At 36.2% G+C, this 19,997-nt stretch overlaps 1 protein-coding gene across 3 annotated transcripts in view; it reads left to right on the top strand.

Moving 5' to 3' along the window:
* The window catches only part of MGAT4C (MGAT4 family member C), a 360,468-nt gene that overhangs the window by 319,463 nt on the left and 21,008 nt on the right, over positions 1–19,997 (top strand). The gene's annotated exons all lie outside the window — the stretch shown is intronic.

Below are 19,997 nucleotides of genomic sequence, written 5' to 3'. Positions count from 1 at the left end.
TTTCAAGCCTTGGTTAGACAAAGCCACACTTGGACTTTTCCAGTGCTGGCCATAGCCCCACTGTAAGTAGGAACTGACCTGCCTGTACACCATAGACATTCCTCCTAACCAACATTTCTAGCAGACTGTCATAATGCTGTGGCTGAGTAAAGCAGAAAAGGTAAAAACAGTCAGCTGACATCACAGAGGTTGTATATCAGGATCAATATCCTGGAAAACTACAGCTTTTAGACTTATTGATTTCCCGAAACTGCTCCGTACCACACAAACATACTGTGAAAAAAAGGGATGATAAGAAATCTGATCAATCCTTATATGCAGCTGATATAGTAAGGAGAGCTATATTACAAACATAAGTCTCTCTATTTTCATGGCTTTTTCTGGTTGATGAGGAGTTGCACCATTTCTTGCTCAAGGCTGTCTGTAAATTACATAGTTGTTTCTTGTCACCTGAGTCAAACAGCACAGCCTAGGCAGCACAAACAAGGAATCTGATCTAGGGAGCGTTCAGGTGGTCTCTAAATCTCCTATATCAATGTATTGCAATCAAAGGGTGATTCATGGTCAGCCTTCTATAACTGTCAAGTATTAATGGAGTTATAACTGACACCTGTATTTATTCCTACATAAATTCATTTGCCATAGGCAAATGCGTTATTGCTGCTATACCTCAGCATAACAGATAGAGTTACTACAGAGCATAGCAAAGTGCTTCTGTTCTTATATTTTCACATATCATTAATGCAAGTAGGCTCACTGAGAAACTATTTAAAGTGTGTGGTTTCCTCAAGTGCCTCTACCTTTGTAAATGCTTCTTGATGCATTATTGAGATTCATTAGTGAATATAAGAAAAGAATAATTTCCTTTTTGTATTCTTCTAATGCAGATAAAAAAAAATGTTGATAGTTTTAACTTGAAATAATAACCACATCATACAGGAATCCACAGCAAAGGATTTTACTTTATGGAATGGCTGCATAAAATGAAGTGTGTATGTAAAAAAAACCTCCTGCAAATAGCATTCATCATATTTTTGTCTTAATGGGAATGCTGTCCTATTTGTGTATGCTAATGCTATTTCTGCTGTTCAAATAAAGCACTCCATGCACAGATCAGTGTTTTAGGCGACAGTGAGTGAACTCAATACTTTGCTGTGACATCTCTATAGTAGTCTGCATTTTACCTCCTTTTTGATACTGATAAATTCTATTATTATGCCCTGCCTGCTTAAATGAAAGAAACATTTTTCTTCAAGATTGGGCAGATCAGTAAGAGCCATAAAATATTAATGATGAAAGCTTTGGGAATTAGATGTGTCTGTGACTGTAGGTTTATCTTGTTGGCAGAGCTTTCTCAGTCTAACATTTCTTTTCTGTGATCTCCATCTGAAATGATATACTGTAAAAAATATTATGTTTGCTCAGATTAGAATATGTATGGTTTTTCAGACCCAATAAAGGGCCTGAACTTTTTATTTAATGATCCAAGTTTATTTAACATCTTTATAAATTTTGCAGCGCAGTTTTGTTCAGAAGCAGAGCTGTTTGACAGTATGCCATTTGCTTTTTTTTCTCCTGCTGTCACACTAGTTTGCAGAATGCTGTTCCTCACAGAGAGCTAGAAGAAAGGATAGAAGAACAAAGAAAGAAAGTCATAGTTTCATTTGTAATCTTGCACCACCACAGGGAAAAGAAATTTAACCAGCTAGTTGCCATGATGGTTACAATGTACGCTGCAGGAGAAGCTGTTAAGAGGCTTCTAGCTTTTTACTAGTCTCTGATATTTGGGGAATGAAAGGGAATCAGAAGTGATCATACCTTCTTCCTTTCCAATACTTTTTTGATCCCAGGTGTTTGAGGCTTGCTTATGTTAAACTAAATATTATAAAATATTTTGTCCCAAAGGCTTGGAGGACTGAGTGAACCCCTTCTTTGGTTGAGGGTTATTTCTTTTTATCTTCCTTATGGCGGTATCTCATAGCTTTTGATTTATATCTACATTAGTTAGCTGCTGTTAGCTTGGATTAGTTAAACTGAAACAACTCCTGGGTTGAAGAGATAGCCATTATTTTGAAATTAATGTTAACCTGTGAAGGGTAGATTTTAATGAACTATCCAGGTGTAACATGCATGGGAATGGGTATCCCGACTCTTCAATGAAGAATAAAAGGAATTACATAAGAACAAGTCATGCTAAAAGTCCATGTAACAGCTTTTTCTATTAATAGAATCACAGAATCACTAGGTTGGAAAAGACCCACTGGATCATCGAGTCCAACAATTCCTAACAATCCCTAAACCATGCCCCTCAGCACATCATTCCCCCATCCCTTAAACACCTCCAGGGAAGGTGAATCAACCACCTCCCTGGGCAGCCTCTGCCAGTGCTCAATGACCCTTTCCGTGAATAATTTTTTCCTGATGTCCAGCATGAACCTCCCCTGGCAGAGCTTGAGGCCATTCCCCCTTGTCCTGTCCCCTGACACTTGGGAGAAGAGGCCATCTCCTAGTCCTCTGTGACAATGTGGATTTTTTACATCCTTTATAAATTAGTTTTATAGCTCTAGGGAGACTGCATTTTTATCTCCTACTTGAGTCACGCTGTTTGCTATGCCCTTATTTCTATGTTCTTTTGTTTACTATGTGATGGGATTTTACCTGCCTGTTTAAAAAAATATTTGGAAAAAAATGGTTCTGCTTGTCTGCAATCCTCAAAAATTACAGAGCTTCTAAAGACAGGAGTAATCACACCTATCTTTAGTCTTGCAACAGTGGAATAGATGGAAACACAGCCTGCTTATTCAGAGTACCTTCCTTAAATAGCTATCTTAGTACAGGCTTAATTATTTTATAATGTGTACCTAGGCAAGTAGCCTTAGACTACACGACTAACAGTTAGGTGATTGAAACCATAAGATGAATTGTCTCTCCATGGTTTAAAGCACTGCTGTTTCTGTTGATATTACTGTCAGTCAGATTCAGGATACTGCTTTCATGGCTCAATAGCAACATTGGAGTTGATTCTTGGGTTTATGTATGCCTTGTTCAAACCTCGTACTACGTTGGTAACTCCAGTCTGTCTTCTTGATTATTCTATAAAAATTATTTCCTGTCAATACTCCTTACTAATTGTACGCTTCCACCAATAATTTGGACTTTAATCTCATGATCTTCCAGTCCCAGATTCCCTCAAATTCATTATCTACTGTTGTCTCCTTCTGTCCATTTCTATAGCTCCTTGAAAATCAGCACTTTGACAGTCCCAAAGGTATACCCAGGTTCCAAAGCTGATGCAGTTTATGGGCTCTGCACACCTTCTTCTTTGTGTTAGTAGCTTCCTGTGTGTGCTGATGCTTGTTCACTGAGAGTATTTCCGAGAGTGAGAAGGAGTGAGAAGTTTCTAGTGGGACATAAGAAGGACAGCCTGATGCTCTACTGGAGATTCCATGCTTATGGAACTTCTTTAACATTGTATTTTGCTATAATGAGAACAATACTTTTCTCAAAATGTTGGAAAAGAAATGTAAGTTTCAAGACGACTTGATGCTTTGTTGAAGACGACATAAGATACATCTTGAGATGACCAGAAATCCCATTGCACAGCACAGTCCTGTCCGATGCCCAGTGTGCATCACAGATCAGTGCTAAGGTGGCAGTGGTGGATGAAAACACTAGCCCATGGTGTTTAATCAGTCTCATCCCTACTAATCTCTCATTTAATTACCTCTTTTTTGTTTATTTAAAAAAAAAAAAAGAAAAAGAAAAGGAGCTTTCTTTTACTCCACAATAAAATAAAATAAAATACCAAGTTATACGGAAGAGGAAGAATCAAGCAATTTACTGTCTTGTATGGGCTTTTTACATAGTGTTAAATGAAATCACACATCTCCCTAACTTCCTGATTATTAGTACGCTGCATAGAGGAAGTCTTTCAGTAATTAATGTTTCTGTTATTCAAAGCACATTTTCTTCTTGTCTCCATTCTACAGACTATTTTGGTTTTCCTTCCTTTATTATTTTATCTTCTGCTTTGTGCTCTAGATCTTACCTTTGAAATAGTAAGATCCAGTCCCTGATTAACAGCTATCAAAATTTTGAGCTATACTGTAAAATGACAGAGAAAAGTAAAGCTTATTTTAATTCCAATAATTCTGAATTAAAATATCACTTTTAGTCTGACAGAAAAATTACTCACTAAAATCCTGCACACTCATAGATGTTCTGCTTTTCTTTCAGCCACAGTTTATTATTTTTAGAAATGTATAACTTTTTTGTAAAGAGAGGTGTAATTGTTCCTTTCACCTACAACAGAACTACAAACTTAAAACTGAGCTTACATATGACCTGCAGATTTTCTTTTCATTTGCCACAATGTTCCCACTATATAATATGCATTTCTTAGATTTTTTTTTGTCATTGTACTCTATGAAAATATGGAGCCTTTTATAAACTAAATACAGTACAAGTAGGAGGCTTACAAGACAATTTACGCAACTATGAAAGTATTCATGATTTCATGAAGTTTTCTAAGCATGCAGAACAGAGACATCAGGTGAAAATCCTCAGAAATAATTTTCTATTTTATATATTAATAAAAATATGGAAATAATTTGACAGATTAGAACAGCATAGAATTTTTTTTCTCTTGTATCCACTTCAGCAGATATAATGATGTATTTCAATTCAACTATGTGGCAGAGTCTCAATGCTAAAAAGTCAGCCTAAAATGATCTGCTAGTTGATCTCATGTTTTATCAATATTTCATAGAATCATAGAATCATAGAATCATAGAATCATAGAATCATAGAATAGTTTGGGTTAAAAGGGACCTTAAAGATCATCTAGTTCCAACCCCCCTGCCATGGGCAAGGACACCTCCCGCTAGATCAGGCTGCAAAAGGCCCCATCCAACCTGGCCTTGAACACCTCCAGGGATGGGGCAGCCACAACTTCCCTGGGCAACCTGTGCCAGAACCTCACCACCTTCATTGTGAAGAAATTCCTCCTTATGTCTAGCCTAAGTCTACCCCTCTCCAGTTTATATCCACTGCACCTCGTCCTATCACTACAAGCCTTTGTAAACAGTCCCTCTCCAGCTTTCCTGTAGGCCCCTTCAGGTACTGAAAGGTGGCTATAAGATCTCCTCTGAGCCTTCTCTTCTCTAGGCTGAACAAGCCCAACTCTCTCAGCCTGTCCTCATATGGGAGGTGCTTTATTGAATTAATTAATTATGACCTTCTACATGTGTGTTTGCATAATTTTTTTCCTTAAACTCGGACATGCACTTAGAAAAGGCTACAAATGAACTTCTAGAGAAACAGTGTCCCATTGGGAAGCAACATTGACCTACTTCTGAGGATTGCAGTACTGAGGGATTTACCACTGTGCAATTGTCAATACATATTTTTTCCATTAAAAGAAATGGCTTAGGCTATTTAGAAATTTTGGCTGAAAAGCAGTGGTCAGCTTTAGTTAACATAGAGATCATCGTTAACAAATTGTATGGGACACAGTGGAACTAGGATTCCTCCTAGTTTACTTATCAGCACAAGAAAATATGGTTTTCATTTGCTGTCAATAAGAAGCAGCTGAAATCAGAGTCAACCCTTCGGCTTCATTTTTTGGAAACAAAGTCCTCTGTCTGACTGCACTTTCAGAACTACAAAAGAAATAATGAGTTTACTTTCAGCAATGAAAGTTGAAATTGTAATGTCGAAAAACACAAGATTATTCAAACAAGAAAAAAAGTCTCATCTTGCAATATTAACTACAATTTTTCCCAAACCTATTTTTCTCAATCCTATTTCCAAGTTCTATTTCTGTCTTTAACAATGCTTCTGGACTGATAAGAACTGTATGAATATTACTCTAAAGGACCATCCACTTCTCTTCAGTTAGACTTACACTTTGTTTTATATGAATATTCTTCTGGCTAAATTTAATATATACATTACTAAGGAACATACGAATTTTACAATTCAAATTGCAGCAAAAAAAGGGTTATGACCTATCAACTGGACAAATAAACATTCTTTGACATCTTTAAGCCATAATAAACATGATAAAAAAGGTAAGTATTCCCAGGGAACAAATTCAATCAGGACAAAGACCGGAAATAAAAAATATTACAAATATCTTAAAATAGCTGAATTCATACTTTATTAATGGCTTTTCTCCAAGAAAAAAAAAATCTAAAAATAAGCTAAATGTATTACATAAATTATTCATTGCAAATTGTTTTCACAGCAGTAGTTAGGAAGCAATTTTTTTGTTGGTTCTACACTTGCTTAATGCTGGAACTGTCCTGTCATGAGTCAGCCCCTTCCTTCCATATTAGTTTACATTTTTCCTTTGTATATTTATACTCAGCAGCACAAAGTGTTAAGATACAAGCTGATACTAAGCAAAACCATAATTGTCCTACATTTTAATTTCACAGACTGTTGTTGTGGGTTTATTTAGCAGAGAAATGTGAATTAAACTAGTCCTGTGTCCATAGTGTTATCTGCTGAACAGATTGTTGCTGCCTTAATTAAAACATCTTGTCAGCCGATACTTCAGGAATATGAATTTTAACTCTAGTGCTTTTCCTGAAATATTTCAGAGTGAATGGCATTTGTTCCTAAAATTTTTAAAAATAGGAATAATATTTTACATAGCTTTAGTATAATAAGCTATCTGGAAAGCAAAGAATTCACAAAGAAGTACAGTACCATAGAATGGTTTGGATTGGAATGGACTTCAAAGATCATCTAGTTCCAAACCACCTGCCATATAGTAGTATAAAGCTATAAGCCTGATTGATCAGAAAAAGACCTTCTACAAATTAAAGTTATGATTATATTCAAATTTAATGAGAATATCAATGCTAACAAAAGAGCAAAAGGGGCTGTAGTGCTGCCCGTTCAAAAGCAGTTTGCAAATAACAACCCTGAAAAGGTGCTTACTGATGAGATACACTGATCTCCAAATGTTAGCTATGAAATCATGAGAATCAAAGGAACCAATGTGAAGAAAATAAGCTTTTTTCATCCATAGAGGCAATAATTTTATCTATTAATTTAATAATGCCATACAATGAACAAATAAAGAATCATGCAATAAAGATGATGGCATATGTGAAACAGTGATAAAAAATACATTCAAATATAATCATGCTGGTATGGGACAGATATATAAAAATGCCAATGAACAGAAAAATTAACAACTAAAACAAATTTAAGAGCGCTAAATAGGGTTTAATATCAAAAAAAAAAATGTACTTAGATGAACTCCTTAAGCTTCAAAAAAGTCTTGGACATCTGCAGGTGGGAAAATCTGCCTGCACAGATGTTCAAGGTCAGAGGAATGTAATCTTTATGGTAAAATCTCTGTATAGTCCTAATAGTACAAAATATATTACTCTATACAATGTAATAAGATAATGTTTTATTATATATTCTTAATGGGAAAAGCTTAAAAATATATTTACGGGTGAGCTGACAATAAAATTGTTACTTTTTAAGGTTTGCTTGTGGAAGACTATGCTCGTGTGTATTTTGCACCTTCACTATGACCTGATAATCTTATTTCTTAGCTTAACTAATGTTAAATTGACACAGGCTGCCTGTAGCTGACATTCATTACTAAATTACTGTACTGTTCAACTTTTCATTTTATTCTGTTCTGTTCTAATAGTTAACATATTTTGTTTCATAACTCCCTAAATGAGACTAAATGGTGGTTTGCAGTCATGCAGAATGGGTTTAGCTGTTTGTTCAGAGTTTGCATGTTAATGAACACTGTTCAAATGCTGCGCCTGAGCAAGGATGAGGGAGATTTTCAGGTTGTCCTTCCTAGCTAGAAGGGGTCTAGAAGAAAGCTGAGGTGGTGGAAGGGGCGGCAACCACAGATAGCAGTTACCCTATAGCACTGACAAGGAGTAGACACAGTGACTATTATTGGAGATGATTAGGGAGATTTTTTCTTGCGGGAAACAAAGTGATTTTGCAAAGTCTGTTGCAAACAGGGAACTACTATGTCTTGCTAATCTGAGATATTTCACAGACACAGAGGGTCTGTAAGTATTTGTTTCCAAAATGTTTTATTTCCATCATCCCGTTTTGAGCTTCCTCTTTTCTAAAAATTTAACTGTTTCTTATTTCTGTCTAATAAATCTAGCTGTTCAAAAACACCTTGACATGTGCAGATCTTACAGTTTCATCCCAGCAGGTTATGAAGCAGGTGGGTTCTGCTTAGACGGCCATACTGCTCCAATTGTAAACACTCACAGAAAGTCACAGTGAAGGGTGCTTTTTAAAATTAGCATAAGGGATATCATTACACTAATTCTTTCAAAACACCTTCAAAACATGAGCTTGGGAATGTAACGTGTCATTTTATTAACCTCCAAAAGTCATGGTTTTAATGGTGATGCTGAATTTATGATATAATGCTAGTTAATACGTTATACATATGGTAATTACTTGTCCAGTCATCCTAGAAGATGTAAGTAAATATTACCCCCTTCTTGCTCTTAGTCTTACTACAGGCATCGGCTCTCAAACTTGTAGATTAGTATGAGTTGAATACAGTCTCCAAACCCTATACAGTTAAAGTTTACTCTCTGTTTCAGTCTCTTAGAATAACTTTCATTCCCAGTAGCCTGACATTTTGATAACGAGCAGATCCAGCAAAACACATTTTTATGGTTTCTTTACACATGCCTAGATCTCCTTATTCATACCACTGCTAGTAGTTCCTTCTTCATTGTACTCCATTTCTAAAAATTTTATTTTACAGGCTAAATGTTAGTTAACCATTAGTTTCCAGGATAGGTGTTATTAGACAGAAAGTAATTTTTTAAAGAGATGTTGAATACATGCCCTATTTAATGGATATGGAAATATTCTTCCATATAGATTTTGTAAACAGAAAAAAAAAGAAATACGTTTTGAATACCTAGTCCTTTTAAGTACTGCATGATCTCGGGTCGGTTGTTTACCAACGTATCTCTAGTAGAATATATTTAATTTATTACACATAATTGTACGTGCATGGACTATGCATTACTTTCATCCTGTGAGCATTGTCATTGAATCTTTTTTTCCTTTGGTTTGCACAGCACTACTGCTGAAGTTCCTTTAAATACTCCAAATAGACAATATGGGTTTATATGTCTTTTTCCTAAGTGAAAATTATGGATTCCAAGAAGCAGCATTTTTCTTCCTAACGTACTACCTAAAACATGTTGATATATTTTTATATCTATAACCAATGATGCATTCATTTTACTGCTTAACTAGGCAATAAACATGCACAACATTTAAAGAATAACTGATCGTATTGAATTCAATCATATTTTAGCAGAATCTCACTGTTTTGCCTGTTGATACATGTTTTGTACTTGGACTCTCTCCCACCACGAAAAAAAATGAAGGTGTGGAAACACACATTGGATCAAAACAAAATGGAAGGATCCAACTACTTAAATACATTTTTCACTTCTTTATAAGTCATTACACACTATAAGCCAGTAGAGAAACACTAACGTAGTTTTTGTTTCATGTAGTTTAGCAGAAACAGCAAGCTGTAAAAAAGTATTATGTACTACTGACCTACAGAACATGAAATATTCATGGAGAAAAAAATGCACCAAAATGCAGATAATGTAAAGCCTGTAATTTATTTCTAATCTTTGTTCTTTATAAATACTAATGGAAAATGTTTAAGCTGTTTACTGCACAAAACCATGCTGGAGTATACTGCCTTTAGGCAACTAAATGTCTAATGTAGCAATTTTAAATTCAGGTATTAACATAGTCAAGTAGCAATTTTAAATAAAGTATTAACATAGTCAAAGGGGTCCCAGAAAGATGTCGATTCACCTGATGTTACAAAATTTTATCATATCAATGCTAGAGGATTTATGCACAGTTCAAAAGGACTTTGAAAGCCTCGGCTAATATCTAACTGCAGTCCATATGTGTTAGAAAGTGACACAGAAAACAGTGATTTTATATGAGAATCTCAATGGTCATTAGAGCTCAAATATTCAGTAGAATGAAAATACTGGCAACTCCTCTCCTCCCAAACTCAAATCTTAAAAAAATACACACAAGCTGAGCTATGATTCGATACTATGTTCACAGTGGGAACTGATGGCACCTAAAAATGTAGCTGCTGCATTCTGGCTTTTGGTTTCATGTTCTGGAAGTCACCAGGAAGAAAAGGAAGCTGTTGTAGCATTTTGCTTGTCAATTCACAGCTCTTCTTTAAGTGTTTATTACCAAAATTCCATGGCATATAATTAAAAATAACCCCAACAAACACGCAAAAATTTTGCTCGCAGAAATTTCTAAGAAGGTTCCAATACATAATATAAGCCCCTTCACGATTGTATCTACTTCCATGAAACAGTGAAAACTATCAAGGTCAGAATTTTGTGTTTTTTTCCTTTCTTGATTATTTTCTACACTAGGGATTTATGTAACATTAACAACTGTAAACTTAGAATAGAAGAAGCCAAATATCTATTTGATTTTTCAGTTGCAGGCAATTCAGCCATTTTCCTCTAATTTGTTACAATTATATGCCTGAGTCACATATGTGCTTGCTTGCCTGCATTTGCAGATATGGTTAATCCCACTTCTGTCATCCACATGTACAGTCAAAAAATGTGGCTGCTAAATATTTACAGTACAGACCAAAAATATTAATCATCAACAATAGAATGAAGATTCTCTTTTCCAAGAAGATTTTGTCTGAGTTTGATGTCCAGAGCCTCTGGAGTTCCAATTAAAGAGTGAATTCTGACACAGTGTGATTCTAAGCAATCTTTCAGCCATGCATTAGCAGTGCTTCCTTTGAAACTCTACAGACATCATGGCTTAGACCACCACATATTACCATATTCCTGCCTGACAGAAGTGCAGCTTTTGGAAGCCTGATAGTATTGTGTGCCCTCATGTGCACTTTCTCCTGCCATTATTGAATGACTATTTAGTTTGTGCAATGGAATACTGAACACATTTCTGCTTAGCTGCGTTTTACTCACTTATCTTCCTGGGGTTTTTTTGTTGTTCTTTTTTAAGGGGGGGGTGTGTGTGTGTGTGTGTGTATGTGTGTGTTTATTTTTCCACACTGCTTTGGATGTGTTACAATATACGGGCCAAAATCAATGGAGAATTCTAGTTTTTCATTAAACTTGTGGGTTTTCCATTATTGATCATCCTTAGATAAAGGTGGTCTGGCAGCAGTTCTCTTACATTTCACTAAAATTGAGAAGGAGGAGATTAGCCTTTGAAAATAGGCTGCCAGGAGGAGAAAGATTATATTGTAATCCCCGAAATAAGCAGTACTATGTATATTATTTGTTCTCAATTATTTTAGAGACAAATATTGCCACAGTTAAATTTTCAGATAGGCTTTTAATGTTAGAAAAGTTTTAGAGCTTTTTAGAAAACACAATTTACTACACTGTCTACTGATAGATTATAGGCTGATAGTAGTAACAGCAAGCTGGTGTCTATCCCAGCTATATTTAACTATCTAACAGTTAGGGATCTATGCTAAACTAATTAAGTAGGTTATTTCTATAGTCAGTAAATGAAGAGAAAGTCACTTCGAAGAAGCATTAATTCCTCTCTTCAAACTACTATCAAGGCAATTTAAATGAATCACACTTGGGAATTGTTAGCCAGTACACATTGACTCTATATGGAGTCTAAATCAGCTAGTTTAGATAAGACAAGTAAAATAAAGTAACATAAACCTAAAAAGATGTTATTCTATTAAACAGAGAAGATAATATGCCCTGGGAGAGCAAGTAACAAGTTTAAACTGACATAATGTGTCAGGCTACAACTCATCCTCATTTTAAATGGAAGATGTCATCCAAACTGTGCGCTCTGATGAAGAAGCAAGTTTTGTTGGCCAGTAGTAATAGAAGGGTTAAATCCTCTTAATTCCACATCTTCACCTGCCTGAACACCACCACAACTCTACAGGAGAGAGAGAGAGATGCACTAACTACACTGCTTTAATCTTTCCTTTTCTCAGTGGCAGATATACAGAGGATGGCACAGAATTACTGTCACAGAGACATTTTACTGTTAGTTTCGAACATAATTAGGTTTTATCAGAACACAGCTCACGTATCTATTGCAGAAAGAGTGCTAAGGTCCCTGTCACATTCATTGGACTTTTGCTGATTTAGGAGCTAAAGATAGTCATCAGGAAGATTTGTCAGCATTTGAAAACTTACCAGCAGACAATATAAGCTCTTGTGTTTTACTGATTAAAATGAAAAGTTCAACAACTAGAATAACATTAGAAGAAACTTTGGACAAACTCATCTAAATTTGTACTAATTTTTATATGTATCTTTGGTCTTAGAATAACATAAGGGAAAGGGTATTGATTTTCAGTATTCTGTTAGGCAAGTATTCTTAGGACCATAAAGAAGTGTTAGTGAATTGGTAAATTTAATGTAAATATAGCTCATGATTTTTTAATAAACCCCTTGAAATTCTATCCCACCTGGATAGTAATATTCTCTTCCACTTCCTCCTGCTATACAGTAGTTTCTATACCATACCTTACTGATGTAGCAAGAAAATCTGTATTACATTCTACACACTAAATGGATGTTGGCTCTTAAAATGCTGTGGTCTTAAATGAGATACAAAAAGACAGATGAGGACTCAGTGGTTTTCCAGCAAGCCCCAGAATCCATAGATTAAACTAACAGAATAGAAACAATGGAAAAGTGTCCTGTTCTGGAAAATGTTTTTCAGCTAAAATGAAAATGTGTAATCTACTGCTGGACAGATTTAGGATCACATCCTCAACAGATTTCAGATTGTTGACGACCAGTATTTTGTATGATACTTGAGATTTAAATTTAAAATAAAATCTGAAACAAATTCTTTCTACTGCACAAGATTTTTTTAAGAATGTTCAAACCCAAAGAATATTTGGTCTCTTTCACATTCTCACTCACTGCTTTGTACACTACAGAGAAAAACTGAAGTAAGCTAGTATTGGAATCATTCCTTCAATGATATTCCACCGATGCAAATACTTAATTGAACCTCAGAAAACCATTAGTATCACAAATTTATCCCGTAATTTTAGGACATGGTGGATAACAAAATTTATTTATACTTTCCTGGGATTTCATGCATCTCAGGAGTACTACAGATGCCAAGTTGCTCCTTTGATATACATGGTTAGCAGTGAGCAACTCAGATTTCTAGAAAATGAGTTTGCAAGTACCTCAGTTTACTTTGCAGTTTATTGGGGTAATAAATAAAGTCCTCTATTGGGACTTTATTCAAAGTTTTTGAATTCTTTAGCCATTGGAAGCTTATGGCATATTTGTTTTATTATTTGCTTGATGAAGTCATTACCATCTTATAGAAGACTTTTCCAATTATTGAAGTCGATAAGATTCATGTCACCTCATTTTAGGTACGTAAAATCTGAAGTACTCATCCATGCTGTAATGTTCTCTGTTTCATTAATGGGAATAACTGAATTAATCTTGTTCTTTTAAATGCTTAGAAAAGTTATGATGGCCTCTGGAAGTTTCCATATGTGCCTGGTGACTACAGAAAAAGACCAGAATCCAGCCTGAATAGGAATCTAACACTGAGAAGGATAGAATGAAATCAGACAATTCTCGCTTTTACAGGCCAGTATGATCTCTGTAAACTTTACAGAGACTTTTTTAAACAGCTTACATGAATCATAGAATAATCAGGTTGGAAAAGACCGCTTGGATCATCGAGTCCAACCATTCCTATCTGCCACTAAACCATGTCCCTGAACACCTTGTCTACCCATCTTTTAAATACCTCCGGGGATGGGGACTCAACCACCTCCCTGGGCAGCCTCTGCCAGTGCCCAATGACCCTTTCTGTAAAAAAATTTTTTGATGTCCAGCCTGAAACTTCCCTTGTGCAGCTTGAGGCCATTCCCCCTTGTCCTGTCTCCTGACACTTGGGAGAAGAGGCCACCTCTCTCCTCTCCACAACCTCCTTTCAGGTAGTTGTAGAGAGCAATATGTTCTCCTCTCAGCCTCCTCTTCTCAAGGCTAAGCAACCCCAGTTCTCGTAGCCACTCCTCATAAGACTTATTCTCCAATGAATATACACCTTGAGTGTTTATATTGTGTTTCCAACAGAGTTTAATTATTTAGTTATAGGTCTGGAAGATGATACCAAATTGCTAAGTCTGTACCTTTAATAAAATTAAACCTAACCCTTGAAATATCATGTATCTTAGATGGGGTCTAAGAAATTCAGACATTATGTTAATGCCTTGCATAAACATTGTTTCTTTTGAGTTAGCTGGCATCCAAAATTTACTGCAGTATGAACTTTCTGAAGCTTATTCCAGAAGCTAGAAAGAATGAACTCAAAACCTCCCTAATTCTAGGTAGGTACATGAAAATCTAATAAAGGCATTTAATCCTCAGTGGGAATGAACTACCCCCACCACCACTCCAAAAAACCCACAATACTTTGAGACAAAATACATCACCACACAGCTGACAACACGGGCATGCATAATGCTGGGGTACTCAATGTCTTACTTCTGTTTAATACCTTGAAACTTCTGCTGGAAAAAGAAGCTCTTTGGTGAATATAACTTGCAGTAGTCTTCAGCAGGCAAAATGTGTCATACCTGGGGAAGATCTATGATTTGACCTTGTGTTATTGTGAGAATTAGGACATTTCTGTGCTCAGAAAAGGTGTAGGTCCATGCTGTAAGTACATGCTTTGGAACTTGAGACAGTGTCTTATTGCTTATGTGCTGTGTCTAAAAAGGCAGAAAGAGAAACAAAGGCATTACTAAGGGAAAATTTGAATTGAATCCCTTTCTTTTCATATCTGTATCTGAGTCAAGCATCTAAGGGTGGGATTTTTTGTAGCAAATGAAGAAATATGGATATTTTTAGAGCACACTTCAGCTGATATATTTTAGACAGTGACTTTCCAGTGAGATGAATCACAGTATACAAACACTTATTTTTCTGCATTGGCTATAAAGGGAGCCTAAGTGTGACTAGCTCAGACATTCACATCCTATAATGTGAATGTTTGTGTTTGGTCAAGTGAATGTCATTCTAAGACAAGAACAAAAAACAATTCCAATGAGTTCTGAAAGAATGGGTTTATGCATCCAATAGACATATATTTTAAAATTCAGTAACGGAGTGTCCTCGGGAACAAGGCCTTTGTGCATCAGTCAATAAAGTTATTAAGTGCTCTTGTGTTGTAGTCCTTCCCAGGAGCCTTGTTTGAAAAGATTCCATCTCTCCTCTCATTAAGGGTCACTAAATCTGTTTACATCATAATTCAACAGAAAACTACAGAGTACTGAATATTTTAGGAGCATTTACAGTACTGTTTCACATCATTGCTGAGTTAGACTTTTAGTTTCCCGAAGCTCTCTGTGTTATCCCTGACAAAGAGAGGCCTCTGCAAGAGGTGATTCGGAATAATATTGCAAGTTAGGCATGCTAAAAGAGTCATTCTGAGCAAAGTGGTATGTATGCCATCACATAAGACTCTCCATAAAACTAATTTCTGGTTTTTGGGAGCTATTTAAAAAATGAGAACTAATATACATACAAGGGGGCAAAGATAGGAATTAATGTAAAATGAAAAATAAAAAAAATGAAAGTTTTTTTTAACCTGCAATGGTTTCTGTTTCAATTATTTGTATTTTCATCTTAAGATCGTGTGGATATTCTGTCTGTTTTCCTTCTCATTAAAAATGCTTCACTTTATTCCTAGTATTTAGGATCAACTAAAACTTTAAACTAGCAATTGGTCTTGTTTGAACTTTATTTGCAAAATATCTGGTTTTTTAGTGAGCAACTCTTTCACTGTACTTCTCTTTCCAAAGACTCTAAATTCTATTTCTTTCCCAAACTATACTGTAGTTACTGGTATTGCAAAAATGAGAAAAATAGATGGCGGAAGTGCATATTTAGACTTAACAAACTTATTCTTGACCATATCGAGGAAAGTTCCTTTCTGTCCTTTTATTGTGTTTGACTGAAGTAACTGGGGTTTGTATTAATCATCTTTATGATATTGGTAAGATTTAAGACACACAAAATGAAAGCCTTCTGTCACTACTCTTAAGCAATATTTTACAGTTTCCTCAGAAGAAAACTGGGTTCGAAGTTTAGCTTAAAAGACTCAAGATAAAATCATCAAACATATTTTTTAAAGATTTATTCACTCCCTGCTGCCAAGCTAAATTTATCTGTTTCTTGGGAAAAATAGAAAAGTCAAAACCAATTTTGTCATTAGAAAGCTTCCTAGCAAATAGCATTTTATTGTCATGGTTTCATGTTATTTATAAGTGATATATATAATAGTGGAAAAGGTCATTTAAAAATTTATTTATCATCACATTTGTCATATGCTAAGGATAAGAAAGTCTATTCACCACACCTGACATGTTGGCAATATAATCCAGACATTTTGTTGATGTTTCTTTTCCTGTAGGATTTTTTTTTTTTAAAAAAAAAAGGCAAAGTAGGGGAGGGAAGTGTTTTCCTTGGGTTACAAAGTTATCTCTGCCACAACAGAACATATACCACAGAACACAATGTTAGTAAACAGATAAATTTAAGCTGGAAGCAAAATGAGATAAGCTTCTCCTAAAAAAAACTGGAAACTAATCTGCTACAAGACAGAGATAGTAATCCCTTCTCCTTCTCTACTATCCCTCTGAATAACGATGCATCAGTTTAATGAAATGAGGCTGCAGCTGCTCACAGCATAGCAGAGATATCCATGGGGAGATGCATGTAGAACTATGCAGGCTTCGGAGAGATGTTACCTACCCAAATAGAATTAGTTTTACTTGACCACTCACAGGGATATAGGGTGGCATGGCCTTGCTCACTGAAAGCAGCTTTAGATAAGTCCATGTGCTCACAGAAATCCCACGCTATTCACTTTCATGGATGTGAAATACCTATTAGCTCCATGTGTAGCTATTCATCAGAGGTCTCTTTCCACCCTGCCTTGAGCCACATTTCCAAAGTGTATAGGAAATGTGATAATTGAGATTGAAATAATCATCATGGCAGGTGAAAGCTGCTGCTGCACCAGGTCTGCTTCTTTTCTATGAAGCATTTATTTACAAGGTGTCTAACATTAACTCAGAAGGCAGAAGCAGTGATGATGATGCTTCTAACTCCTCCTGCTACAGATCCTGCTTAGCTTGCATGACCTAATGACACTACAGTGCAAGATAACGTTATAGATTTTATAGTACCTCTAAAACTGTCCCCATCAGTTACATAATCAACATCAATTAATGTAATAGATCAGTGCTTGCTAGACTATCCCATAAATAGCAAAGTCCACAGAACGGTAAAAGTAATTTTAATTCTTTCTTGTTAAAAAAAACAAATAAATGCACTCAACACTACCATTTTTTGAATCTACTAATAGCTTCAGAGATATTAGTTGTGTTTCTGTTAGCAAACCTGGTTCCAGAGTCAGAGCTGAAGATGACAAAATTTGGATGCATCTTGTCTACACTGGATACCTTCTACTGAAAAGAAAAGCAGAGTATTTTGTGTGTGACAATATATGAAGTTCAGCACACAAAACATTAAAAATTGTAGCCTTTGATAAAGAATTGGTTTAATTTTATAGCTCCTTATTAATCAAGACTTACTGAAGTTTGCTGGCTTTTTAAAAAAAGAACAAGCCAGTTATTGGTCACACACACTCATACCTGGTTTTCTAGGACTTCCCTATAGAACGACTTATTTCATTGATCAGGAAGCTGTTGTCTGCGTGCTCAGTGGAAAGTCTTAATGAAACACTTCACTTAGACAAAGATTAGTAATATGGCTAGTGAAAACCAGTTTTCTCACATTTAATGTCCAAGTCTATTTTACATTGTTTCCCAGGAGTACCATGAACTTCACAGACACACAGCTTTGTGCATATAATCAATTATATGGTAAAATTTCACGAGTTTGAGAGTTTCTCTGTAACAGGCACCTTTCTGAATGGACTTTTTCATCGTCTGCAATTCTTTAACCTTGTTTAACCAGAGTGTAAAGGACCTAGCCATGCCATTTGGGAAAAAAAAAAAAAAAAAAAGAAAAAAGATAATATTTCGAAGTCATACAACAAAAATTCATTGCTTTTTTATCTTGGCAGGACAGCCCAAATGCACGTTACTACGTAAACTCTGTGAAATAGATAAGTAGTCCATGTTAAAATATCTTTCAATACCTGCCATAGTTCCATTATATACTACGCAAAGAAATCTCTCCCATATGTCCCCGGAAGCACATACTTATTGCATAAAATGTATCTTGTTCCTCATCATATAAAACCTCCCAGAGCTGTGCACCTCTGGTAATGCCACCTTCTAATAAGCCACAGAAATTGTGATGTAAGAAGAGGATGGAAAAGGATTATGACACCTCAATGGCCAACATCAACTTTTGGGTTAAGTTTACATCAAATTATTGATCCACATTAGTCATACATTTATGCAACTACATGGAGCCTCTTTTTTTCTCCACATCAGGATTATAAATGACTAAATGATTGCAGGTGACATGAAACTTGGAGGAGTGGCTGACATGCCACGGGGTCGATCGTGCTGCCATCCAGAGGGACTTCAACAGCTTAGAGAATTGGGCTGACTGACAGGAACTTTCAACAAGTCATACACCTAGGGAGGAACAAACCCAGGCACCAATATACGCTGGATGTCACCCAAATGGAAAGCAGCTTAGCAGAAAAGGACCTCAAGGTCATGGTGGGACTTTGAACAAGAGCCATTGATGTGCCCTTGTAGCAAAGGAAGTGAATTATATCCTGAGCTGCATTAGATAAAATTATTGCCGGCAAGTCATGGGAAGGGATTGTTCTCCTCTCCTCAGTGCTGGTGAGGCCACACTTAGAGTACTGTGTCCAGTTCGTGCTCCACAGTACAAGAGTGATATGAACATTCCAGAGAGTCAAATGAAGGGCCACAAGAATGATTAAGGGACTGGAGTATCTCTTCTATAAGGATCTGCTGTCCTCGCAGGGAGACACCAGAGGTATGCTGCCTTCTGAGAGCTAAGTTCTGAGATCTTCCCAAGAGGATGCCACAACTTGTCAAGAGTACAGACTACTTTCCAATGCTACTCTTTATGTGGGCACAAATGACACTGCAAGCCAGAACCTGGAAAGAATCAAGGAAGACTACAAAGCCCTAGGGGGGCTAAAGAAAAGTATTGGTGTTCAATTTTTTTTTCTTCCATTTTACCAGTTGAGGTTAAAGAGGCAGCCACAAATAGGTGTATAATGCAAATAAACTTCTGGCTTTGTGATTAGTGCCATAGTGAAGTTTTGGGCTTTTATAACAATAGGACATTCTTCAATGACTGTAGTCTCTTAGAGAGGGACAGAATCCACCTGTCTAGAAGAGATAAGGAAATCTTTGACAGCTGGCTGGCCAACTTAGTGAGATGGGCTTTAAACTGAAAGACTTGGAGGGACAGGGTCCAAGGTGACACTCACACCATTGAATCCAACTAGGCAACAAGCCAGGCCAACCAGAGCAGTGACAAATGTTCCTTAGCTGCCTCCGAAGATAAGAACCAGAAGATCAACTTCCCCAAGGGTATAAATGCCAATGCACAGAGCCTGGGTAGCAAATAGGAAGAACTGGAGCACTGTGCCCAGTCAGAATGTTATGATATAGTAGGAATACCTGAAATATGGTGAGACAACTTGGATGACTGAAGGATTACAATGGGTGGCTATAAGTTCTTTCATAAAGACAGGCAGAGAAACCGAGAAGTAGTAATCACATTTTCTATTAAAGGGAACCTTGAAAGTACACACTTCAACTGTGGCAGCTGTGGAAGCCCTATCAAATGCCTCTGGGTCAAGATCAAAGGGGTAATCTCCAAGGGGGATTTTACAGTAGGCATCTGCTATTGACCTCCAATCTAAGACAATAAGGC

The sequence above is a fragment of the Cuculus canorus genome, chromosome 1 (assembly GCF_017976375.1).
Source record: "Cuculus canorus isolate bCucCan1 chromosome 1, bCucCan1.pri, whole genome shotgun sequence".
Classification (NCBI taxonomy): domain Eukaryota; kingdom Metazoa; phylum Chordata; class Aves; order Cuculiformes; family Cuculidae; genus Cuculus; species Cuculus canorus.
The sequence above is the reverse complement of the archived record's forward strand: the minus strand, read 5'-3'. Positions and strand labels throughout refer to the sequence as shown.